This window comes from Schistocerca gregaria, chromosome 7 (genome assembly GCF_023897955.1).
Source record: "Schistocerca gregaria isolate iqSchGreg1 chromosome 7, iqSchGreg1.2, whole genome shotgun sequence".
Taxonomy (NCBI): Eukaryota; Metazoa; Arthropoda; class Insecta; order Orthoptera; family Acrididae; genus Schistocerca; species Schistocerca gregaria.
The window spans coordinates 28,336,125-28,363,225 of NC_064926.1; the positions used below are offsets into that span (position 1 = coordinate 28,336,125).

The 27,101-nt window shown below is 41.7% G+C and overlaps 1 protein-coding gene and 1 non-coding gene across 2 annotated transcripts in view; one reads left to right on the top strand and one right to left on the bottom strand.

Moving 5' to 3' along the window:
• The window catches only part of LOC126281764 (protein unc-13 homolog C-like), a 1,053,980-nt gene that overhangs the window by 376,440 nt on the left and 650,439 nt on the right, over window positions 1-27,101 (top strand). Inside the window, exon 2 of the mRNA XM_049980962.1 lies at window positions 16,198-16,465. The gene's annotated coding sequence lies outside the window, so the exon portion shown is untranslated. The remainder of the gene's footprint in view (window positions 1-16,197; window positions 16,466-27,101) is intronic.
• On the bottom strand, window positions 24,121-24,195 carry Trnap-cgg (transfer RNA proline (anticodon CGG)). The gene has a single exon. It is a non-coding gene; the product is annotated as a tRNA-Pro (tRNA).

Below are 27,101 nucleotides of genomic sequence, written 5' to 3' on the forward strand. Positions count from 1 at the left end.
GGTGGAGGTTTCATTACAGGAGAGCTGCCATCTCGAGGCATCGTCGAGTAAAATGAGATGACTCCCTCTTCATGCTGCGCTCCAGTATCCTTCAGATAAAATGCAAAACAGGGCACTTAAAAATTGTGGATTGTGTGAACATAACTGACTTAATTAACCACACCATTTGAGGAAAGCACATGCTTATTAATCCCTCGCGTGCTCGAACCTCACAGTGGGCATTAGGACTGTGTAATCTGTAACGTCCACACGCATCCAATGTGCGTTCACCGCGATGTCGCCAAACACGGATGCGACCGTCATGATGCTGTAAACAGAACCTGGATTCATCCGAAAAAATGACGTTTTGCCATTCGTGTACCCAGGTTCGTCGTTGAGTACACCATTGCAGGCGCTCGTGTCTGTGATGTAGCGTCAAGGGTAACCGCAGCCATGGTCTACGAGCTGATATTCTATGCTGCTGCAAAAGTCGTCGAACTGTTCGTGCAGATGGCTGTTGTCTTCACAACGTCCCCATCTGTTGACTCAGGTATCGAAACCTGGTTGCACGAACCGTTACTGCCATGCGGATAAGATGCCTGTCATCTCGACTGCTAGTGATACGAGGCCGTTGGTGTCCAGCACGGCGTTCCGTATTACCCTCCTGAACCCACCGATTCCATATTCTGCTAACAGTCGTTGGATCTCGACCAACACGACCAGCAATATCACGATACGATAAATCGCAATCTCGAAAGGCTACAATCCGACCTTTATCAGAGTCGGAAACGTGATGGTACGCATTTCTCCTCCTTACACGAGGCATCACAACAACGTTTCACCAGGCAACACCGGTCAATTGCTGTTTGTGTATGGGAAATCGGTCGGAAACTTTCCTCATGACAGCACGTTGTAGGTGTCGCCACCGGCGCCGACCTCGTGTGAATGCTCTAAGAAGCTAATCATTTGCATATCGCAGCATCTTCTTCCTGTCGGTTAAATTTCGCGGCTGTAGCACGTCATCTTCGTGGCGTAGCAATTTTAATGGCCAGTGGTGCAGGTATAAAGTGATTACATTTACCTGGAGATATACTGGCTCTCAACTTTATCATTATGTCTCCCGGAAACTGTAATTACTTCAGATCAATACATCCCGTATTACTAAGGTACGAGCAGGGTTTTCCTGTTACATACAAAGTTGGGGTGCTATTGCAATATAGAAAAGCCTCAGCAATACTGACGATTTAAGAAGGGGAAAATTCTGATGTGCTGGGGTGTCAGTGAAGGCATTCGACTTAGGTATTCTGTGTCGTTGTATTAGTCGCAATGCCAGGATAGTGGATAGCACATCTACCTAGCAAGCAGGAGACCAGGTTTGAAGTTCCTGTTTTGGAAAAAAATTTAATTCATTACTTCTATTTCTATCCTTATCGTATTAAAAACTAATTCGGAAGCACACAATGTTTAATGGTTTTCTGCTGGATTTTAGATGGAGGTACATTTGCGTAAGAGTGAGACATCTTGAAGGACGCACTATCAGTTCAGTATCTGCACTTAACCCTGTCTAGCAGTTACCGCTAGCAGGTTTCGTAGTTTCAAGTTTCATTAAAATGCTATTACTGCAACGGATAGAAAGAGAGTTGTATGACACTGTTGGTTTGGAGAGCCCGAGGGGTGGGTTCAACAGCCTGATTGTAAAAGGTTTTCTCTATTGCCTACACAAGCAATGGCCACTATCTTCGCCGTGTGTGAGAGTTGTCTCGCAGTGTGCTTGTAGAGTGTATGTGACAGTAATGGAAGCGCCTGTACTGTCGTGTTCTGTGTGTGTTGCAGAAGGGTAAGGAAGGGGAGAGGGCGGAACCCCGTCCTGTCACACAAACTACTCGTCCCTAATAGCCCCAAGAGGGCCGCCGAACTGAACGTCCCCATACGCCGGATTGATCACTATCAACGAGATCACATACCCCCACCCTATTTAATGCAAATGTTGGAGCGAAGTTGATTATAAGGAACTTTCCGTCAGCACTTTTATTCTCTTGCCGACCAAATAATGGCGTAAAAATTTCTCGGACCTGCATTCTCCGAGGCGAGCGCCACCCATGTTGGCATGAGTTGAAAAACTCGGCTACAGACGCGGATACCGAGAACGACGTGACGTAAGACATTCGTAACTATTAAAATTAACCCTCGAGTCTTCCTTTCACGATTAGTGCTTGAAGAAAAGGGATAACATGCTTAGCTGAGTGATAATGTTCTTGACTACCACGCAGCGAGCCCGTGCTCGGTACGCGGGTTAGAGATTTTCTCCGCTCCTGACTCGGTGTTGTGTTGTCGTCATCATCATCACCGACACGCAAGTCGCCCAGTGTGGCGTCACCTGAAATAAAACTTGCAAGTCGGCTGCCGAACTTCCCCGAATGGGGCCTCCCGGCCGTCAATGCCACACTATCATTTATTTCACTTTTACCGAGGTTAAAAGTTTGAGTTTGTACACAAGAAGCCTGTAATCAAACCTGTAACGGCATTGCCTGACAAAAATATCCTTTCGGCTTACAAGCGGACCTTACGGCTCTCCCGTTTTATTTATACTCATAGAATTTGTTGGTCAATGTCCGGACATCAATTTCCTAAAGTAGTACGACCAACTCTCCACAAAATCGCCTTTGAAGATTAGAAGATTTCCGAGCGCAGTTAAGTACAAAACATTTGTAGTTTATTACCGAATTCGTCAGTGGCTCAGCCTGTAGTTAAATAGTCTAAATGAAACTGAACTCCGCCCGAACAGGCTATGAAGGCCCAACGGTACCGACCGGCCACCATGTCATCCTCAGCATGCAGGCGTCACTGAATGCGGATATGGAGCATGGGCACGTGGTTAGCACACCGCTCTCCCGGCCGTATGTCGGTTTACGAGGCCGAATTAAGCTTCCCCTAAGTCGAATTCCGCTAGTAGCCTGCTTTATTCCATATTTGTTAACAAATAGAAACGTTAATTAATAAATGCGCAATCATATTTTTAATAAAACTACCATCTTCTCATTTTTAACTACTATTCACACTAAGTCCTCTTCTGTAGCTTAGTGGTCAGCTTGGATGACTACCATGCAATGGACACGGGTTCGATTCCAGGCACTCTCAGTGATTTTTCGTTGGTGAGAGGAATGGAATGCGGTACACTCAGCCTCATCATGCCAGTTGAGGAGCTGCTTCGACGAGCAGTAGCGGCTACAGGTCACGAAAATTGACAACGACCGGGGGAGCCATTCCATACCACGTCCAATAAAGTCACTGGCGGAGGAAGACACAGTGGTCGTTCGGCACTGGTGGACCCGCCAGGGCCTGCGGATGGAGTTTACGGGTTTCACTCGCACTAAAATGCAAGAACTCACAATAAATTAAAATTTAGTACAAAAATATGAAGCATGAAAAAGGAAATCAAATAATAGCTTTGCTTTCATGACTATCTTCCGCAGCAGCTGTTAAAATCAGTTATTACTCGTTTTTCGTCTTGAGCTTACTGCAATTTAATCAAAGAAATTATACAAGACGCGTTTCGCCTTTATTTATGAAGCATCTTCCGTAATTATTCTGGAAATTGGATACATACATTTGTACACTTTTGGTTGTTTTAGGTTAAAAGTTGCGTTTTGTTAATGTAGTTGTTTTGCAAGTTACTTGCGGTGTTACTTTACATTTTCTCCAAACCACTGCTTCTTTCCTACTTGCTAGTAGATGTTGACGTTGAACGCATAACAATATTTTGTATGTCCTCAGTATAAATGACCAGTAATTGAACATAAGACATTGCTTTCATTAAAAATTTTGATGCCATATGTGTTAATTATCGCTTCTACTTATTAACAAATATGGAGTTAAAAAGAAAAGATCCGCTAATCGCGAGATTCTAGACAGCGATTTTTTTATTACAATCTTATTACATTGCGCAGAAATCTAATCTTCATAATCGATTTTTTCGAGTCTTTTTTTTAATGTATCGTACTACTTTATTTATTTTACGATATTAATGTCCGGACACTGATAGTCAAATCCTATACGAACGAAGAAAATCTAATAGGGACAGTCCATAAGGCCCCTTTTTTAGATTTCCTGCCAAAAACTTTGTCATACACTTTGATATCATCGTGTAATTGGTTAGTTGTTAGACGAGACGTTGCCATTTATTTTTGTGGCTAAGTGCAAAGCTCTTGTGAACGAAGTGACCTCCCGCTCACCGCTCAGCAGCACTGCAGTCGGTCATAGTTCATTAGGACGACGCGGCTGCTCCAGACTGCAAGGACTCGCTTTCACGGTGTGGAGGAGCGCGCAGACGGGGAGGCAATCGGTCCGCTGACGGCTGGGAGAGGCGTGCGTGAAGAGCTAACGAGACGGGCGCTGCCGCGAGCTCATTACCTTCCGAGTCGGCCAAAGAAAGACGCCGGCTTTCCAATTAACGTCTCACCGCCGCCGCCGTAATCAGCTTAACGGCCGGCGCCGACTTCCGCCCTCCCCCCGCGGCGGTCCGCACGCGTCGCTGCAAAAAGTCCGCTAATTAACTCGACCTTCCCAAAGAGGACACGCCGATAAAGCGGCCATTTCTCCTTCAGAGGCTGCAACGCGGATGATCCAAACAAAATGATTTCCCCGCAAAGCAAGTAGTTAGATGCCGCAAGACACCGTGCTAAGAACAGATTGCTGATACGCGCGGCGTCCGCCGTCGATATTACGCAGTATGACGCCATATCCTCTCGCATCCCTAACCGAGCAGTACACGGGCAGTAAACGAGAAGACATCCTCTAGGCGTCTAATCAGAAGGCTATTCGAAAAATAACTTCCTTTAATTCTTGTAAACGACTCTAATAGATTAAGAATGTTTTTACGTACACTGAGAGGAAAAAAAAGAAAATAGAAACACCGAGAAGATGTGAGACAGAAACGACAACTGGTAGGCGTGTTTTTACATTTGAAAGCTGATGTGAATTCAGTTGCGTGAGAGTGGCACTAGCAGCGCTACAATGAGGACGCAGATCAGGTCTGCTTTAAATACGCGCCGTAACGGTCTGGAGCGTCGGTTGCCTTTGAAATGGGACGTGGTTAACTGACGTCAGCCAGGAGTGAGTTTGAGGCGACGTAGGCGCCGTTATTAACAACTCACTGAGTTTAGAAGCTCTGTAGTAGGGCTACGATAAGCTGCGATTTTGCAGAAACACTTGGCACGAGTGTAGCCGCCGTAAAATATTGCCGACAGCGCTGTTCACAAGAATGTGCTATCGCAAGAAGACCGGAGTCTGGACGGCTACGAGGGAGGACATCATGTTCGGCGTGGGTCTCTGGCACGTCCTACTGCTCTGCAGCAGTTGGCACCACAGGGACATAACGAACTGTCCTAAATCGGTTACTTCAAGGACAGCTGCGAGCCAGACCTCCTGTAGCGTGCATTCCACTCACCCTGCGATTTCAGTAGTGTCAAGGGAGAGCTCGTTGGAGAGCAAGACGGAGGTCTGTTGTGTTAACTGATGAAAGCTGCCTCGGTGCAAGTGATGGCCATGTGTTGGTTAGAAGGAATCCGGTTGAGGGCCAGCAACCAACCTGTCTGTTTCCTAGACACACAGGACCACCACGTGGCGTTATGGTATGTGGTGCAGTAGCGCTCTAATTGGTATCCCAAACATCCTGACTGCAAATTCGTACGTTAATCTGGTGATTCGACCTCTTGTGCCATTCATAAACTTCATTCCAGGTAGTGTTTTCCAACAGAATTACTCTTGCCCACATACCGCTATTCTAGCCCAGCATGTTCTATAGACTATCGACACGTTGCCTTGGCCTGCTCGATCACCAAACCTGTCTCCAATGGAGCCCATGTGGGACATGATCAACATTATGCGTCCCTGATTGACAGACCAAGTACAACAGGTATGTAACTGCATCCCACAAACTGACAGTCGACTCCTGTACAACACAATGCATGCATGTTTGCATGCCTGCATTCAAATTTCGGCGGCTACACCGGTTATTAATGAACCATCATTTCACATTTGCAGTGGCGTATCTCGCGCTTCCTGTAATCTTGCAATGTTAATCACTGACAAATGTTGCCTACATAGAAGTATTTCCGAAATTTCATTACTCTGCATTAATTACTTGTTGGTGTTGAGATTTTTTCCCGTCAGCGTATATACAACCTAAAGCTAAAACCACCCCACTATCCTAGATAATTGGCTAATACGTTAAGGCGCTTGAGATATCGAAGAATGAGTTTTTCTGTGTCCTCGTTGTAAAATTCGGCCACCTGTGAGCCACATTATGCCTTAACACGCCTTTAACTCGTCGTAACGACTGTGACATTAGCCATTTTCTTTCATCTTCGGAAAAAGGTGAAAATCACTGGACGACAAATCGTGACAGAATGGAGAATGATGATACACTCCCCAGTCGAAACTGTTAAGGAATGTTTTTTGTGTGTTTGGCAATATGTGAGCTAGTGTTATCGTGAACAACAGCATCTGATGCCTTTTGTTCTGAATGGTCTTCTGAGCTTGTTAAGGGTTTCACAGTAATTTTTAGAGTTTATTATACTGCCTCCTTCCATAAAATCGGAAAGGAGTACGCTTGTTGTATCCCAGAAAACATTTGTCATCAATCTCTTCGCAGAAAATGTTTGGTGTCGTTTAATGACGAACTAGTGTTTCTTTTTATCATCATCATCATCATCATCATCATCATCATCATCATCATCATCATCATTTAAGACTGATTATGCCATTCAGCGTTCAGTCTGGAGCATAGCCCCCTTATAAAATTCCTCCACGATCCCCTATTTAGTGCTAACATTCGTGCCTCTTCTGATGTTAAACCTATTACTTCAAAATCATTCTTAACCGAATCCAGGTACCTTGTCCTTGGTCTGCCCCGACTCCTCCTACCCTCTGCTGCTGAACCCATGAGTCTCTTGGGTAACCTTGCTTCTCCCTTGCGTGTAACATGACTCCACCATCTAAGCCTGTTCATCCTGACTGCTACATCTATAGAGTTCATTCCCAGTTTTTCTTTGATTTCCTCATTGTGGACGCCCTCCTGCCATTGTTCCCATCTACTAGTACCTGCAATCATCCTAGCTACTTTCATATCCGTAACCTCAACCTTGTTGATAAGGTAGCCTGAATCCACCCAGCTTTCGCTCCCATACAACAAAGTTGGTCGAAAGATTGAACGGTGCATAGATAACTTAGTCTTGGTACTGACTTCCTTCTTGCAGAAGAGAGTAAATCGTAGCTGAGCACTCACTGCATTAGCTTTGCTACACCTCGCTTCCAGTTCTTTCACTATGTTGCCATCCTGTGAGAATATGCATCGTAAGTACTTGAAACTGTCCATTTGTTCTAACTTTGTTCCTCCTATTTGGTACTCAATCCGTTTATATTTCTTTCCCACTGACATTACTTTCGTTTTGGAGATGCTAATCTTCATACCATAGTCCTTACATTTTTGATCTAGTTCTGAAATATTAATTTGCAAACTTTCAATCGAATCTGCCATCACAACTAAGTCATCCGCATATGCAAGTCTGCTTATTTTGTGTTCACATATCTTAATCTCACCCAGCCAGTCTATTGTTTTCAACATATGATCCATAAATAATATTTTTGTTACTGACTGTTTTTTCACATTGACTTTTGCAACCCATGCTTTATCTTCTGACACAACTGCTGGAGTGAGCAATTCTTCTCTTTCTGCAACATACGGTATCAAAAACGTTCGTTTCGTGGGCATTAGGCAGAAGCTTTTGGACCCATAGTGCTCATAATTTGTGATAATCAAGTTATTTCAAAACTTGTTGGCACATTAAAACTGTGTCGGACGGGAAAGCTAAACCAGACTACGGAGCTATCCCGTGCGTCCAGAATCGCTCAGAGTTGAAGATGGTACCGTTGTTAAGACTTAGGATTCGCATTCAGAAATCTGTATTGAAATCCTCTTACAGACTTGGAGTTTCCTCGTGATCGCTAACCGTTTTACGGAAAATGCAGTGATGGTTCTTTTGGAAACAATTCGTCTATTTTCTTTCACCCATCCTGGTCACTCCCGAGCAAATGGTTCAAATGGCTCTGAGCACCATGGGACTTAACTTCTGAGGTCATCAGTCCCCTAGAACTTACAACTACTTAAACCTAACTAACCAAAGGACATCACACACACCCTTGCCCGAGGCAGGATTCGAACCTGCGACCGTAGCGGTTGCGCGGTTCCAGACTGTAACGCCTAGAACCGCTCGGCCACTCCGGCCGGCCATTCCCGAGCATTTTTTTTAAATTTATTGGTTTTTGGGATGTGTCTAATCAGCCATCTGGTCAGTGAGTCCCCAGTCCAAGAAAATCTCCGACGCGGCCGGGAAACGAACTCGGCCCCTCTCACTTGGTAGTTTGTTGCACTGACCGCGCAGTTACCGAGCTTCAGCTCCGTCTGTAACGACTTCAACGTCATGGGTAAACCCTAATATTCTTCCCTTCACGTAGGCTGTGACTATGCCCTTTCTCTATGATATCCATTTTCTCGAAATGCTCTGTAGCAAGGTATGCAGGAGACATTCTGTGAAGTTTGGTAAGCAGCAGAGAGATACTGGCAGAACTGAAGGTGAGAGGGCAGCTCGTGAGCTGTACATTAAATAGTTCAGTCAGTAACATTTCCTGCGAAAGGTATGGGAGCAGTTCGAGGTCTGGTGTGGCACAAAGGAAGCTTCACGGATGCTGCAACTGTTTCTCGAGGAATAAAAATAAGATTTTATTATTTTAGGTAAATAAATTCTTAAGTCACACTAGGTACAAGACATCCAGTGCATAATGATTATAGACAGCTAGAGACAAGACGATTAACTGAGGTCGCGTGTGCGGTGTAATACCGGCGCTTCGTGACTATTTTTATAGTGGCAATGAGTCAATTGAGTACCTGGGGTATTTACAGAAAACATAACGTTACATGGGACCACCATTTACTTCACTCCCATGGTATTTGTAGCCCCACTGTTGCTTGACTTGTGACTACGAATATTCATTGCAGTTTTTTCTTTAATTGATGTAAGGCGATTCTTCTACATGTAACATCTCCACAAGGCTTCCTAACCTGCAATCTGAGAGAACTGACAATGATATCCATCTGTATCAGAGCATATCTGTAACTTGCACTCAGGGACTCCGAATGACAGACAAAATTTAATTTTAACACTTTGTACTACATTTTGCATCTGGCACAGAGATATATCGTAAAGCCACACTTCAAGTTACTAAAAAGAGAACTATGAACTCCGTTATTCTTCACAGAAGATTATTTACGAAACGAAAACTGAGGTCCCTGGAACGCAAATAGTCAAAGCTTCTCCAAATTGCTGTGAAAACAGAAGGCAAAGAAAGGGTAAATACTTTTTAAAGTCACAGTCTGCATGAACTTCAGACGTTTGGTATGAATCGAAGGGCACTCGACGTCTAAACGAACAGAGTGTTACCTAATCTGAAACTTCCTTTCACACAGGTCATCATTGCATCTTGTTGCTAACCTGTACTGAACCAATCATTACTCAATCATTACCCCGAAACATGTATTTCTACTATGACTTGCCACTTACACCTCCCGTAGACCTTATGAAGCATGAACCCCAGGGCGCAACGTGCTTTTGCGCCAGCCCTACCATTAAAACTGCGATTCTTTAGTGCGACACTCAGTCCTGCGTTACTTTAAATAGTAACTTGTAAGCAGGGCTTTGCGTCTCCTTCTTTCTACCTATCCACATCTTAGCGTAATTTTATGTGCTTTAATTATTTGTTTAACTATTGTAAATATTTTTCTCTACAAGAAACTGTACATAATTAAATAAAATAATCACTACTTAACCAGTTGTAAACAATTTTCATGCATTATGTAAACTGTTATTTGCAAATGTACATAGAACAAAACTCACAATGAATGCTCAGACCTCATGAAGTTTCAATTATTTGGAATATTTCCGTTATCTAAGATGAGTGATGTGACTTCATAAATTTGCATCTTGTGTAGTATTGTATAGTGTCAAATTAATTCTAAGAATGTTGTGGTTGCAAATCTCGGAGACCATTCGCCATCAAGAAGAGTTTAAGCAATGGCTTGAAGAACGAAGTAGCAATCCCATCGACAATTATTGTTCAAAGGATCGCACCTCACCGTCCTGTATCGTCTGCACAGATGTCATACAACTTCCGTGAAGTGCGCGTTGCAGAAGTCACAGGTGCTACACATCCAATCCTGTTCCTTGGTGATTCGTCAGCTACCTTCATCAGCCACAAACGACTACAATTCTGAAATGTGATGCGTGTATTCTTTTACATAAATGATGATGATGTGCAATAAATAAAACACACTTCTCCTTTCTCTTAGTTTGAAATTCGAGTACAGTTTACGAACCTCTATGGCATCCAGCATGAATGGAAGATGGGATCCCATTACATGCGACTCAGTTTAAATGATACATTGAAAGTGTAGTAAATGCAGTGAACTATGGTAAAATTAATTATGTCTCATCACTTTATTCTTGTTACTAAAGCTAATCAGCTATGAAGCTGGCTCTGTTTCGCATGGATCCTCCTTGCTACGTTCTTTCTTCGTATTTGAGTGATGGAGTCCTTAACAAATTCTCGATTTTCCTCTGCTCTTACATGTTTTGTTTCCTAATCTACTAGGTGGCATGATATGTATTTATATAGGCATGTTTTCAAACATTATGAAGATGTATCATATCCAAGCTGCACTCTCTTGTTACATTGTTCAGGGACCGATGACCTTAGCAGTTTGGTCGCATAGGAACTTACCACAAATTTCCAGATTTTTACATTGTTCAGGTCTATATGGTTTAATAAGACGCTTCCACTGTGCAAGAAAATCAGTTACCTTGTAATATATTACTTCTACTGCCAAATGATTTAATGTTAATGTAAGATAATATACCACTGTATTTGAAATTCCTTAAATACATGAAATGTTTGTTATGTTATTGGTGTCAAAATGTTTCGATGCATGAAAAAACAAGCCAATGCCATGTAAATGTTGTAATTAAAATAAAACGCAGTCACACTCATGTGTTACTTCTTCTCTCGCTATTGCAGAGTATTTCAGCATCCTCAAACGTTCATTAAATTCCTGTCTGAAAGTTGAACTTCAGACAGAGAACTCCGTCGATAAAATCTGTTTTGGAGTTTACTACTAAAATATTTCACTCATCCCTCATGAAAATTTATTGAATGGGAACACCAGACAGTTATTGTTCCTTTGGCGACAGTTTGTTGTGTCCTCAGTAATGTCATTAATATAGCGAGACAACTGAGCCTTGGCGTTTTTGGTTTTTCCATAATTTCCATCGAAGTTAATACCAACTACCTTAAATGATAATATGAGGTTTTGTTTACTTTTGGTAGAAACAATAGAGGTGTGAGCTGTAAGCAAATGAGAACAAACTATTTTCAGAAAAAGTGGAGACAGGTCGTTACAGTAGACAGTGAAAGGCCGGCTTCTAATGAAAATCATGAAAAACTGCTTTCCGAAAGAAGACTATCGTATTTTCTGGCGAAGTACTAAACTGTTTGTCAGTGTCTATTTCGGAGCAACAGAACGAGTAATTCACACGAATTAAATCTCAGCGCAGATTCTACATTTTAATCATAACACCCGTATTATCCCTTTATCTGGACGACAGATCAGGAATTACGTTGAGGCATGTGTGAGTTACAAGGCAACTCCGTGCATGTAAATACAAATAATTCCTTTGTGACAACATTAAAATTAAAAAAGGACCTATGTTGTAAAATGTATATACATTTAGATAAGTGGCAGAAGGTAACCTATTAGTGAAATGAGTTTATGCACTTTAATGGTCTGTCGAAAGTATATAACGGAGCCATGTCTTCTGAAATCTCCAATGTACCAAGTTTTATATAATTACGGATGTGCGTCCAGGTATCCAAGGTGGCGATGATGGAAGATTCATGAGGCAAGTAGCGCGTCGTGTTCTATCCATCCGGCACATTAGATCTGCAGCGAAGAGGAGCAATCTCTAGTCAGTGTATTGTTTCGTCATAATATCCGATGTGGAAATTGTTCATGTTTCTCTATCGACTTACTAGCTGAATAACGAGCTGGCTATTTGCCTGGAAACTAAACAGTTGGATAATTCTTTGTTAACTTGACTTCGTGTAACAATTTATTAACTTCATTTTCAGTTTTTCTTTTTTTAACCATAACCAATTTCACATTCTCAGTATTTGCACCATCCGACGAATCGCACTGTGGGACCTTGTGCACAAGCCCTCTTAGATTCTTTTTTACCTAAAAGTATTAGACGGACAGGGCCCAAACACCAAATTCCTTAAGCATTTCGACTCGCTCCTCAAAAACAGGCGAAAATTTCGGTTATGAAAACGTTAACATCAGAGCGCTGATAAAAAAAACTGTGTGTCTCTTATGGAGCAGTCAAGCGCAAGGGCGCATTTTCTCTGGCGTTTCAGCAGATATTATCAATTTCCTTCTTACAATACAAACAACCCAGACAAATAATGCTCTAGAATTGATTGGCGGGATAAGGATATAATTTAGAACAAAGCGGGAATTATATCCAAATGTCAGAAGTGGTCTAACTCAAGCTAGTGTCGCTCATTACAAACAGTATTGTAAGGTGCTTAAAAATGTTGTTAGGGAGGCAAAGCGTTATGTGGTGCACAAATAGAATAACTAATTCACAGGATAAAATCAAAACCATATGATCAGTTGTGAAGGAAGTGTCTGGTCAGCAGCACAAGGTCAACAATATAAGGTTAGTTCGTAGTAAAAATATTTCTGTTACCGATAAACCAGATATATGTACAGTATTTGACAATCATTTTTGAGGATTGATAGTGAATTAAATAAAACTTTAGTTTCTAGAGGGAATCATATAACACTCTCGGAAAATGCCTTACTGAGACTGAAATACTCCTCTGTGATACTGACAAGAGGAAGATTGAGTCAATAATTAAATCACTGAAGACTAAGGACTCTCATGCATATGATGGAGGCCTAGCAGAATCTTAAAGTACAGTGCAGCACATGTTACCCCTGTAACTAGCCATATTTGTAATTTTTCCTTTAGGAATAGTCAGTTTCCTGAGTGATTTAGGTACTCAGTAGTAAAGCCTCTTTATAAAAAGGGAGAAAGGGATAATGTAGACAATTTTAGACCTATTTCTATGCCATCAGTGTATGCTACAGTTATTGAAAAGGCTGTGTATGTGAGGGTAGTTGATCATTTTACATAATATAATTTGCTATCAAATGTACAGTTCGGCCTTAGAAGTCGTTTAACAATTGAAAATGCTATATTCTCTTTTCTCTGTGAGGTACTTGATGGGTTAAACAAAAGGTTTCGAACGCTAGGCATATTTTTTTGGTTTAACTAAGGCGTTTGATTGTGATGATCACAAAATATTGCTCCAGAAGTTGGACCATTACGGAATACGGGGAGTAGCTCACAATCGGTTCACTTCAACAACAGACAGCAAAAGGTGTTCAGAACGGCTGTTATGTGGGGTCTGAGTGGAGTACGGTCAAATGGGGGTGTCCAAGGGATCAGTCTTGGGGCCATTCCTGTTTCCTATTTATATACATGTATTATGGGTAACTCTAAAATATTTCTGTTTGCTGATGACACTAGCTTGGTAATAAAGGATGTTGAGTGCAATTCATGACATACGTTTATGGCTTGTAGAAAATAAACTAACGCTGAATCACAGTAAGACTCAGTTTTTACAGTTCCTGACACACAATTCGACAAAACCCGACGTTTTATTTTCACAGAATGAGTATATGATTAGTGAAACTGAACAGTTCACATATTTAGGTGTTCAGGTAGAATGTAAACTGTCGTGGACAGCCCACGTTAGGGATCCTGTTCAAAGAATTAATGCTCCCATTTCAACTATTCGAACGGTATTCTGAAGTAAGTGATCGTTCGACACGAAAATTAGTCTACTTTGCTTATTTTCATTCGCTTATGTCGTATGGTATTATATTTTGGGGTAACTCTTCCCATTCTAAAAGGATATTTTTTTTGAGAAACTGGCGGTTCGGGCAATAAGTGGTTAAGTTCACCAACCCTTGTTGACCCCTGTTCACTAGTCTAGGTTCATTGGCCTCTCAATGTATATACTCTTTACTGTCGTTTCTTGTTAACAGTATGAGCTTATTGTCAAGAATAAGCAGCTTCCACTCAGTTAATACTTGGCAGAAATCCAACCACCATTTGGATCGGATTTCCTTCACTATTGTGCAAAAAGGTGTGCAGTATATTGCTGCATCCATTTTCAGTAAGCTACCACAAGAATCCAGAAACCTTAGCAGTAATCCACGCGCTTTCAAACCGATACTGAAGAGTTTTGTCATGGGTCACTCTTTCTACTCTGTTGAGGAGTTCCTTGAAAAATTAAGCTGATTCTTACGGTACATTGTTGACTGCGTTTCCTGTAACTTGTGGCTCGACTTCTTTGGGTTATAAACATTCTATTTTAATCTATTATTACTTTTATTTTCTAATTTCATATACTGACATCTTCCATGACCTTGGAGATTTGCTTCTAAATTTGGTCATACGGAACTTGACGTGTAAATAAATAAATAACTCTCTCGCGCGACGTGTCGTTTCGACAGAAAGCCTCAAGTTTGTTTCTCATTCCAAACAAAATTATTTTGAAATCAGAATTTCACATGCCCAATCGACAGAGGAGTCCTGTATTACTCCAGGGACTGCGGCATCGCGCTAGCAGCCAGCGTAGGCTGTTGTTGCTGGAGTACTGGTTGTTCTTTGTGTTTCACTGTTCCTGTCAACACATCGCACTAGACTATTTTGAGACCGCTCTATCGAATGAGCACGAAAAATTTCGATTTAATAATAATAATTTAGTTTGTAAAGGGAAACAAAACATCGCTTTCTGTCGTCGCAAGAAAGACGTGACGAACGGTATATGGCTTGGGTTGATTCCAGCTACACTCCGCAAAAACGAAACTTCAAATATCTACCGAACTACCGCAGGCGAAGATGCTTCTGACAATTCTTAGTAGAGTCGCCCTGTATATATTTGAAACAGACCCACTTGTTTCCGCAACGTTGTATTGCTATAATTGCGAGGTTGGCGCTTCAATTCTCGCTAGACGCATTTTTTTTACTTGAATTTATATTTTTTATCAATTTGAAACGTTCAGTAACAAATATAGAATCGTTATTTTCTAGAAAAATTTCATCTGTTAATTTTTAATCTCACGAAGATGCGAATATTGATAATAAACTGAAATTTAGTAAAAAAATACGGAACATCAAATAGAAAATAAAGCACTTCTTTAATTTAGATATTACAAAAATTATATAGAAACATAATACTAAAGGGTGTAACGGGTATAAGTGTAGATTTTTTATTGGTGAGTGAACATTACATCAGTATTTATGAAATTTGCAGACTGACAATCATAGCCATTAGGAGTAGTATGGTTTTAGGTAGGTTAGTGCCTCCACGTACGTGTAGCAAGAGTAAGCCACCAGTGCTTATATATTTAACAGCTAAGACATTCTGCATCAAATTTTAATTTATTAAGCATGCTAGCGTTTTATTACGTTTATTAATTAAAAATAATAATTTCTTGTCTTTACTTTGAAAAATGTGAAGCAGTATTTGTTAATTAACATTTAAATTCAATCATGGATACGTAATTACAGTGAAAGTACAACGATAATTTGTGGTTAGTGAGAATGTAACCAGCAAATCCGTGACTACAAGAGTAAAATGCTATGCTGTCAGTTATACATTTTACATTATTAATACTTAGCAGCGATCGTAATAATAAATGTCGATTTCTTTCGTGTTCTTGCATCGTACTGCTGGAAGAAATTGATGCCCGCGCACTGACCTTCAATCCTATAAGTATAAAGAGAACTGTAGAGGTCCAGTCTGAATGGTGCCCTTGTGAGTGTGGTATGTCATTTTTGAGAAAAGTCGTACATAAAAAAGGAGTTGGCGCCGTTTACGTGAACGTATGCAAGTTGGTGGTCGACGAACGGTTTGAAACCGTCGGGCAAGGCACAGTAGTAAAGTGTGGCCGGGCTGCGGCGAGTAGCGTAGAGCGCGCGCGAGAAGTTGCGCCGCTGCCTTCCGCTGACGCCCGGCTCCTGCCCCCGACAGGTGACGAGTATGGCGGCCCCGACGCTGCCGCCGCCAGCGGGTCTTCCAGACCGTTGCCCGGGCGCGGCCTGACGCGACGCGATGGCCCGCAAGCTGCGACCCCCGGACGCCGGCCGCCGCGCGCGCGCGCACTGCCTCTCCCTGTTCCTGTGTCTGGTGTGCGCCGCCTAGGCGCCTGAGCCCGGGCGCCCACAACGAGGTTCGCCGCCCCGGCCAGCAGACAACCGGCCACGCGCCTCGCCCTGGCCGACGGCTGGTCCTCTACCAAGTGAGTCATCCTGCGTTTCTCTTTCCGTTCCCCGGCCGAAACGCTGTTCTATTAATGGCAATGTTACAGACCAATTCACACTACCGTCATTTGTTAATGGTAATGTTATAGGGCAGTCCACACTACTGTAATGGCACCGTCACATCAGTGTGTATTCACACAATACGTGTGATATCTATTCTTTCGGACGACCCGAAAGAAGACACAGTTTTGATTCTGCAGCAACGGTAAATCGAGACACACAGGAATTGATTACATCAGCTGGCAGTCAGCAACGATATATGTCAGTGGGCCAGGATTTTAACCCAGATCTCTTGCTTATTAGGAAGATGCACTGATCACTGCGCCTTCCAGAGACATTGGTCACCACAACCGCACAGAATACCCTAGCAACCCTCCCGTCAATATACTACTGATGGAAGGCTTTTGCTCATTAGCCTCAGCGGTGGATGCATCTCACTGATCTGAGAAGAGTTCGAGCTGGGTGTGCACTAGCGCAGAAGCAGTCGCTGGCCATCACCGCCAGTATTGTGTACGACGTCTTGCCGTGGAAACCTGGACAGGAGCAGAAATGATCAGCAAACAAGTTATCAGAAGATGCACTTAACTTATACTTCTCCAAGCATACGACGACACACATAAATAATGCAGCTAGAAATTAAGTCCAGCTCGTACAGTAGAAACGAGGATGGGGATCTCTGAACTAAAACATGAACGATAATGTCGGCATAGAATGACATAGCAAATAAGCTCCGAGTGCGAGTGGCTGTGTGGCTGTCGCCGGCCATCCTACATTGCAGTGGCCTGCTCGGAGGTGTGGCTCGACAGACGTGCACAATGCGGTCCAGCAGATCCCACACGACCGCTTATTGGCGCCCGATGGAAACTTGCAATTCTGTTGCCAGTTTTGTTATGCCAGTGGGTGGTATTGACACGTGACACCACACTCTTAATTATATATGTGGTGTCTGTACCTTCAGATATGTTCAAAAGTAGTGTTGAGAGTTTTGGTCTGACGGGAGACGGGAGGCATGCGTGGGATGTCCGTGCAGAGTGTTGGCCACTGTGTCCAGCTGACATAGTCATCAGTGCATCTGCCTAGTAAGCAGGAACCCAGGTTCTAATCCGAGTCTGTCACAAATTTTCATCGTGTCCCATTGAGACAAATCAATGTGCCCTAGAATCTAATGACATTAATCCCTTTGTGTCTTGTATTCACACAGTCCGTCACGTCACATGATCTCAACTCACACGGCTGTTTTCTCACGGGAATGCTCAACTGTTTCTGTGCGGGAAATGCACGTACACAATGCGACAGATTATATGAAGGGCTTATTTCAACAGTGGTACAAGTCCATTTTTGTTCATTTTGAGATACAGAGTCCTAAAGTTAAATCAACGCTGAAAAATCTGCAGTTGAGATATCAGAAATATTCAAGCATATGGCTTCTTGCTAAAGATGAACCTTTCTTTCTGTTTGTTTGGATCATTAATTTCAGAACCATTATAGATAGAAAAGTGGAGATAATGGACTTGTACCACTATTGAAATAAGCCCCTTCATATACATGAATGATAGAATCCCCATTTCTACTAAAATGACATTTATTGTATTCATATGGCTAGCAGCTTGGCAGGCCAGCTTGTAAGGAAGACAAAAGTGCGGAAAAACTCAAGAAAAGAGTGCGGACCCGAAAAATGTTGTCATTACAATCTGCACGAGAGGAATCTTACACACACCACAACGAGCTCGAGGAAGAGGAATCCGTAATTTGTAAATACTTCAGAATCTCGAAGCATCACTCTTTTTTAATGTGCTTCGTCAAATTGCACCCACAACTACGAATAGAAACACAGTATTGCAAGCTGCCATCGCACACCAGAAAAAACTGATTTGTTTGAGGTGGAGTCTAGTTTCCACTCCAGCACAAATTTTTATGCAATAGCCATATCTCCCTCAATACCTTTCTATCCAGTATTAACAGGTTTTCTTTACATTTGATATTTAGCTTTTAATAGTTCAAGTGCCTTATTTGCACTGGACTTAGCTCGTGACCATTGATATCTGAAAAACTGTTTCACACACAATCCACACAGGGAGCACAGCTCCTTGGCAATATATAAGCCTTCCACAAATAAACATTTCAACGAACAACTCTAATACGTTACTTGATGTATACTTCACAAAAAGTACTTTTCCACTGTTGCCGGGTCTGAAGGTTTCAGTCCATTTTTTTTACCAAACATTTCAAATACCTGACAACATCCAAATAAATGTCTCTTACTAATCAATCAGATTCTACACACAGTACTTCTTGAGCTCTAAGCTGCAGCCATAGCGCTACCCATTTCATTGTAAAATATTAAATTCCGATATGTATAAAAATCTGCATTATAAATTTAATAGAGGGCACGTAATTTACAAGTGTCATTCAAAAACCATTTGTGTCACATAATAATTGAACACAAATGTTAAAAGGTTTAAGATGTTTAGGAGACAGACGCCAACACATTCTTTTATTTCTTCCCCAACGCTTCGTTGCTAACAGAGTTTGACTACTTCCTACCGCTCCCGTCGTACAATTCTCTCTGCTTCAATTAATCTTTCGCCATTCATTATGAAACTATGAATTTTAACAACAGAAATAATGAAACGAAATGGTTGCCAACATGTAACAAAACCAACAACTGATAGATAAGTAGGCTATATTTCCAGAGGAATCACAGCATGGCCGGCTGGTGTGGCCTAGCGTTCTAGGCGCTTAAGTCTGGAACCGCACGACCGCTACAGTCCCAGGTTCGAATCCTGCCTCGGGCATGGGTGTGTGTGATTCCTTAGGTTAGTTAGGGTTAAGTAGTTGTAAGTCCCATAATGCTCAGAGCCATTTCATCCATCACAGCATGTGGTGCAGGTCCTCTGCGCCCGACGACCAACAACAAATGAAAAGTGACTACAATTCAGATTCCGACATTACACTTTTACTTTAGATATACCTCGCGCAGATGTATTATCCTATGTTTGCATAAGGTTTTTCTGCTGCTCGTTATGTCTAGTATACTTCGCTTTACGCTTGATTCCTTGTATAGCGTATTACAGTGTTTTATCTACGTTAATCCGTTGTTCTTACAAAGAGCACTGAATTGAATTAGAAATTACACTGTTTGCTTGCAGTTCGTCGTTTTTGTGAAGCACGTATACAGGGAATCTGACGTTTTGTTGTTGGGCTATTAGGATACATTAATGCTGCAGCTATAGCCTAATCCTCGCGTGGAGCGGATCCCAGAGGCGTAGACTGCAGCATGGCTGCAGGATAAATGCGCCAGTGAGGTAAAGTGTTAGACTGCGAGGGTGTAGCGCGAACGTGCCGTAATAATCGTACGGGACTGTACTCGACAGGTGACCTTAACGTTCCGCGAGGAGGAGACTCAGAACATGCAACATCGAAAGTAGAGGAATCCGCAGCGCAGTGTTTAGATCTGTGTAGAGGATAAGGAATCGGATTTTCGTTTTATTGACTTATGAGATTCCTCTAACTTTCCTCTTTAAAATGAGCACACTGGGCTCTCATTCAGGAGGACGAGGTTCAAACCCGCCTCCAGCCATTCTGATTTAGGTCTGCCGTGATTTCGTCCTTAGGAAGGACACGGCAGATTTCCTTCCCCAATCCGAGGGGATGACAGTAGTAAGTGGACATTTTTTCATATTGTTATAAACGGATAGGTTGAGCACACTAACCACTTACTTACTAACATTTTTTTTATAAACGGATCAGCTGAGTGTGCAAACCAACACATCAAAAGTCACACAACGAACTTCAGATCATGAAATTTGTTCTCATTATTTTTAGCCTTTTTCATTCCTTTATATTTTAGCTGAATGTCACAGTCCTTAAAAAATTGGAAATCCCAGTTATCTATTATTTTATTGAACCCATCTGGAAAAGTAATTGTAAATTTATCATCGAGCTCGTGAGAAATTTTCTGTCCATATCTAGGTTTTAAACGTTCGCAATCAGTATTGTAATATCACTCATATACCTGAAGCTCACTAATCTTTCTAAACAAATTAGAATTTCTTGCATTATTGAGCTTCTTCAGTAGAGCGTCCATTTATGTAGAACAAAATTTTAATAATCTTTTAAATTTAACATCTATATAAATATGACTAATGTGTGGGATGATATAAATTTGACATCTTTGTCGAGAGAAGTACTAATCCAATACAGAAATAAGTTGAGTACAGTACTTGCAAATAATAGTTTAAACCATAATTAATTATAGATCACTTGAGAACTCAGAAACATACTGAACGTGTTAGTGTATTAAAGAGAATTTATGGAGAAGAATACGAAAAGAACTTTGATAACTGTGAGGACACTGATACAGAAAAATGGGAGGAAATAGAAAACTCCGATTCTCTCTTTTTTATGACCGTAAAGCAATAGTGGATTTTAATTTGCCAATTAATAATTTACCTATAAAATTACAAAAATATTTGAAAGATTATTCATTATTTTTAAAAGTTTCTCACTCCATAACCATAAAGCTAGATAGCACAGAATACAACAAAATGCAACTAACTACTTTATATTATTTGTATAAAGAATGTGGTATGAATTTTATAGTTCATTAGAAGAGATTCAGTAGCCATAAGGCACTGCATCAAAAGTTTCTAGAGCAGCTCTTTTGTCACACTGAAATGAAAATTCTTTCTTAAACTGTTTGTTGACCAGATTCTTAGTATCAACATCACTGCTTATCTGATTGTACTCTAGCTGTATCTTTTCTTTCACTTCACTTTCTGTTAGCCATCTCATCGATTCGCCATTCAACTTTGGAATATTCTTGTAATTTAGAGTGAAGCCCTTTACCTCCATCTCTGTCTTTTTATCATTATTCTCATAATAGTAACTTTTTGGGCCTATTGAAGCCCAATCTGTAATCCAAGTATTTCCCAATTCATCAGTCCATTTGCCTAACATACAGCCTGTCTCCACAGTATTTCCACCATCATCAATATATGCTACACAATTGGTATCAAAATACATGACAGACTCTCCTAGTTTATCAAACATGTTGTATAATCCAAGTCTTTCATTTGATGTAGTGAATGCAGCTATGAAAATATTTGTGGATGCGTTATTTTCCACATAATAATCCTTGAAATTATATGTCATGTGAACCATCTGCTCTGTAATAAAATTGATATCTAAGTTATCTAATTGGTCATCCAGCAGTATCTCATAAAAGTGCTGTAAATTGGTCACATATTCTGTTTAACTGATATTTTGCCTTTGCCCAAATTTCCCAATAATGAATTACGACATATCTTAGCAACGGCTCGTTTTCCTGGCTTTTCCTTTACTCTGTCACGATCTAAGACAATATCCATTTTCTCTTTAACTGTTTTGATACACTCTCATCACTTTCAAAATTATGTGCACTAGCCTCTAAGTTTATCTTCAGAAAATCCTTCACATAATTTTTAAACAGCATATTGCCATTATTTTTAAAATCCCAAACTTCATACACATTTAAAATTTCATATCCTTTTTCTACAGCTTTCTTCACTTCATCAGTCATCCATGTTCCAGGAAAACTTATTTCATCATCACTGTGATTGCACTTATCTATTTTTTCTTGAGCACATTTGACACACAAAGGAAACAACATTTTTCGTTTTTATCGATTTTCATATGTACAGGCAAAACAGTGTGATACAATCCTCTAGGGCCAAATACTTTCTATGTTATTAAACCATACCAATTTTTAGAATAATATTTCAGTCTATCAATTTTTCTCTCATGTTGTTCAGGATAAAAGTCATGAAATTGCACAGGAGGACAAAGACTGCATACGTCAATATATTTTATTTTTCAGCTAACACCATCTGCACTAGCTCCTAATTTTATTGCATTTGTGTGGCCACCATAAAAAGCATCTCTTGGATTCAACAGTTCAACAATAATTTTAGGCAACTGCTTTCATTTCTTAAGCCTTTTATACTCTGCTGAGTTCAGCGTCACATTCCCACATCTCTACCAGATTGTATCCAGTTTTTCGTATTTCTGCAGTGCTTCTCAAAGTCCTTTGTAAATGGTCACCTATCGTATTCTTGTTTTTATTATTAATCGTCTCGCATTTGAAACATTTTTTACATCCATGACAATAACAGCCATGATATTGATATACAGTGTTAGTTTCTTCATCAAACCCATCTACTTTTTCATCAGCTATCTTCGCCACCATAAGAGCATGTTGAATGTTGTTCCTGTTTAACCAAGCTATGGATTCTTTACTATAATTATACAGCAATTGTATTTTTCGGTAACTTTTTATATCTGTAAATAGCCATGCGATGGTTAAATAACAGAATCGATCAATGTTAGCTATCTCCAGAAATTATTTTATTAGTTCCAGCCTCTTTTCAGTATATCTACATCAGAATTACAGTACTCGTTAATTTCTTTCTACATGTTGAACACATATTTTCCATTATCTCTGGAGCTATGCTATTTGAGAAATGCATCCCAATCTTTTGGCTTCATAATGTCAACACAGTAATATTCAGTATCACGAATAGGTCCTATGTAGTTTACATTTTCTGGCGTAATGAATAAATTGAATAGCCTTTCTTCAATTCTTTCAAATTAAAAGTTTTTGGAAAACTACTGATTGGTCCTTGGATAAAGTTGCTGCTGTCTATAATTTTTATACCCAACAGTTTGATCTCCAATAGCATCGGTTTATTTCCTGTGTAGATGGTATATGCTCCTATTGTATTTTCAACACAGTGCTTCAAATGAATTGGGAATCGTGTATTATTTTGCGTAGTGAGCTATGAATGCATGATAACTGTTCTTTTCAGATATCATCCACCTACAGAATTCATCATTTGCCTTAAATTTATAAACAGTATCACCTCCAAAATTGTGAAAATTTACGAGATTTGGAATATGTCTTCCAGTTTTTTGGGTTGCTTCATAGTCAAACCACACATATCTTTCAGTACAGGTATAAATCACTTTCTTACAGACCCTTTTTCACAATATTTAAACTCTTTACCAGCGACTACTTTATTACATTCGAAGCACTGGTAAATATAAAAATCTTTGAATTCTCCATTCACATAACAACCTTCTTTATTACAATGTGTGCAACCTTGCACTATAAAATCCTCACCAAATCTTCTTTCACGGATACCACCTTTTTTGCAATACAGGTTGTGTATAACATATATGATTTTCAATTTCCTCTACTTGTTTACAATTTCTTCATAGTTCAAAGCAACACTTATGTTCTTTAGACCTCAAACAAGTCTCTTTATATCCTTCACACATGTAAGCTATATCACAAACTTCTTGGTGATTCTTCAAGCATTCTTCAGTATAACAGTATCTATTGCATTTCTCACAATAAATCTTATTTTCTTCACTTTCATGTTGTGGGCTTCTGCATAATAAGCAACCTTTTCTCCCTGTCTTACATCTGTGAGCATCCTTGTTGTGATATGAAGATCCCAAAAAAGCAGTCATATGGTTAATTACATAGAAATGGTTGCGATCTTTGTACAGATAAATCTTTACTTGAAGAATAAGATTATCACTCTGCAGCGGAGTGTGCGCTGATATGAAACTTCCTGGCAGATTAAAACTGTGTGTCCGACCGAGACTCGAACTCGGGACCTTTGCCTTCCGCGGGCAAGTGCTCTACCGACTGAGCTACCGAAGCACGACTCATGCCCGGTACTCACAGCTTTACTTCTGCCAGTACCTTGTCTCCTACCTTCCAAACTTTACAGAAGCTCTCCTGCGAACCTTGCAGAACTAGCACTCCTGAAAGAAAGGATATTGCGGAGACATGGCTTAGCCACAGCCTGGGGGACGTTTCCAGAATGGGATTTTCACTCTGCAGCGGAGTGTGCGCTGATATGAAACTTCCTGGCAGATTAAACCTGTGTGCCCGACCGAGACTCGAACTCGTGACCTTTGCCTTTCGCGGGCAAGTGCTCTACCGACTTTTTTTTTTTGACATAAAGGAGTATACAGTCTCACCATCAGCTACAAACTCTTTTTTGTCTTTTTTTTTGTTTTGGGGGAGCACAGGAGAAAGAAAAACAGATAGGTTGCAGATGTGTGAAAGGGATAAACATGTATAAGAAGAAAAAAAACTTAGAAGAGGAGGAGAAAAGAGAAGTGAAATAAAATAGGAATACTTTCCGCGCCATGCTCCACTTTGGCGCGCCATCGGAACAAAATGCATTCTATCATTGACCGTTGAAGGGGAACGTGGGATCGTCCAGTCTTGGCTGGCACTGTTCGTTGAGATTCCAGCTTTGAGGCGGGTTGGTGAAAATACTCTGTAAATAGTTCGCGAAAGTGGCCCGATAGTGTCGATGTCGGCGAAGGGTGTGGTGATGTACTTGGAGGTGTGTCCCAAAGTCCGCCGGATCGACGATGTCGTCCCGGAAGAGGTAGTTGACAGCCATGCCACTGATCCATGTGATGGCGTGCCACTTAGCCGGTGGAAAGTAGGTCGTGTCAGGATATATCATCATAGTAGGAGAAACATGATGTGGTGGTACTCGGAGGTAGAAAGCCACAATCTTCTGTACGAGGGTCCAGACAGCTGCTGCTGGCCCACACTCAAAACGATGTAAATCTGTATCTTCGACATTGCATTTGAGGCACAGGGGTGAGTCCACCAGTGCGATACGATGCAGTTTCTGTCTTGTAGTATACTTGCCGTTGACGAGAAGGTACCACATAGAGGTGGTGTCAGTGGTGTGATATGGTTGGTGGATCGTTTTCCAAACTGTAGGCGATGAAACCTGGGTGTGACGTGTTTGAACGGGGTTGCGTGGTGGAGACTTTCGGAGAAGGCGGTAGATGTCGCGGGTGGTCGTCTTCCTGGTCCTGGTGAGCTCGGTGCATATGTAGCTGTACTCCAAAAAGAAACGGCCGATATGTGACATCGGAGGTGGGATGTGTGCCAAAGACGTCGGTGGGCGTCTCGAAACAGGAGCGAGCTCGGTGGTCAACATTCCAGTAAAACTAGCATTTTGGCTTTTCCATAATCGGAGCATAGCATTGGTGTAAAGTGCCGTAGTCTTGGCTCTCACATTAACCAGGTCGAGGCCACCATCCCGCTTCGGTAAGGTGAGAGCTTCATACTGGACTTTAAATATGTGTCCAGAGCAAATGAAATAGCCGAAAGTCGCCTGTAATCTGGCCGCCATTGTTACAGTGATGGGCAGAATCTGCGCTATATGGGGTATCCGGGCTGCCAGATGGGTATTGACGAAGGTGACTCTCAGGCACATATTCAGCGGGCGTAGAATGTGATTTTGTATGTTGGCCCGGATGCGTTGCAGCAGCGCCCGATAATTGATCGCCGAGGTGCGGCGAATGTCTCGCGTGTACACCAACCCGAGACAGCGAAGAGTGTCCACCAGTTGAAATGGGACGACGCTGTCTTTGGGAAGGCTGCGGCCGATCTTCATGGCGCATGATTTTGCCACGTTCATAGCGCTCCCTGCCCCTTCACTGTAACGGGTAGTCCACTGCATCGCAGCTTGTACGTGGGCCGCTGAACGAACGACGAGGGCCAAGTCGTCCGCGTAAGCTCGGCAGCGGAACATATGATCCCGGAGTGGAATACCTGTCAAACGTCGCCGTAATCCGCAAATGAGTGGTTCCATCGCAATGGCATAAAGCACCGACGACAAGGGGCAACCCTGCCATACTGAGCGTTCAATCCGTATAGGTTCTGTAAGTCTGCCGTTGACGAGAAGTCTGGACGTTGCTCCACGAAGGAGCCGCATAATCACTTGCGTGAACGTCGGGGAATTGCCATTCGGTTCATCACTGCGTTCAGGAATGCATTATTGACGTGGTCAAACGCTTCTTTGAAGTCGATGGAGATTAAAGCGCCTGGCAGTCTCGAGTGTGTTGCCACAGCGATCACATCTCGGTATTCACTGAGGGCTGTCTGTATATTACGATCGTCGCCTAAAGATGTTTGTTCGTGGGAAACAATGTCTCGTAAGACATGTTTGAGTCGCACAGCTAGATGGCGTGTGCAAATCTTGAAGTCGGAATTGAGTAACGTCATCGGCCGATAACTGTCGAGTCGTGTTCCTCCTGCGGGTTTCGGGACTGGTACAAGTAAGCCTTCCATGAACATTGGTGGCGGGTTCGCCGCGCCGGACAAAAGTTCCCAGTACATGTACCTCCATCGTGACATCATCGAATCTTGGAAGGTTCTGTAAAATTTTAGAGGTAAACCATCCGGGCCGGGAGATCGTTTCAGAGACCTTTTAGCCACAGCGCCTTGGACGTCGTCGTTGGTCACTTCAGAAGTCATGAGGGTTGCAGCTGTACCTCTTGATATAAAAGTCTATAGTGCGTTGTGAATGCATCCGCAACGGTAGCTTGCGAAGTCAGCCGGCGTCCATCAGGTAAGTCTAAAGTTGTCATTAAAGCCTGTCAGCGTCGACGAACATTTTGAATAATATGATGCATATAAGGTTCTTCACAGTTAATCCTATCTTGGCTGTGTGCTCGTACAATAGCTCCGTCTAGACGGCATCAGGTCAAGGTTAAAATCTTTGCCTTAATGCGCTGAGCTTCTTTTAG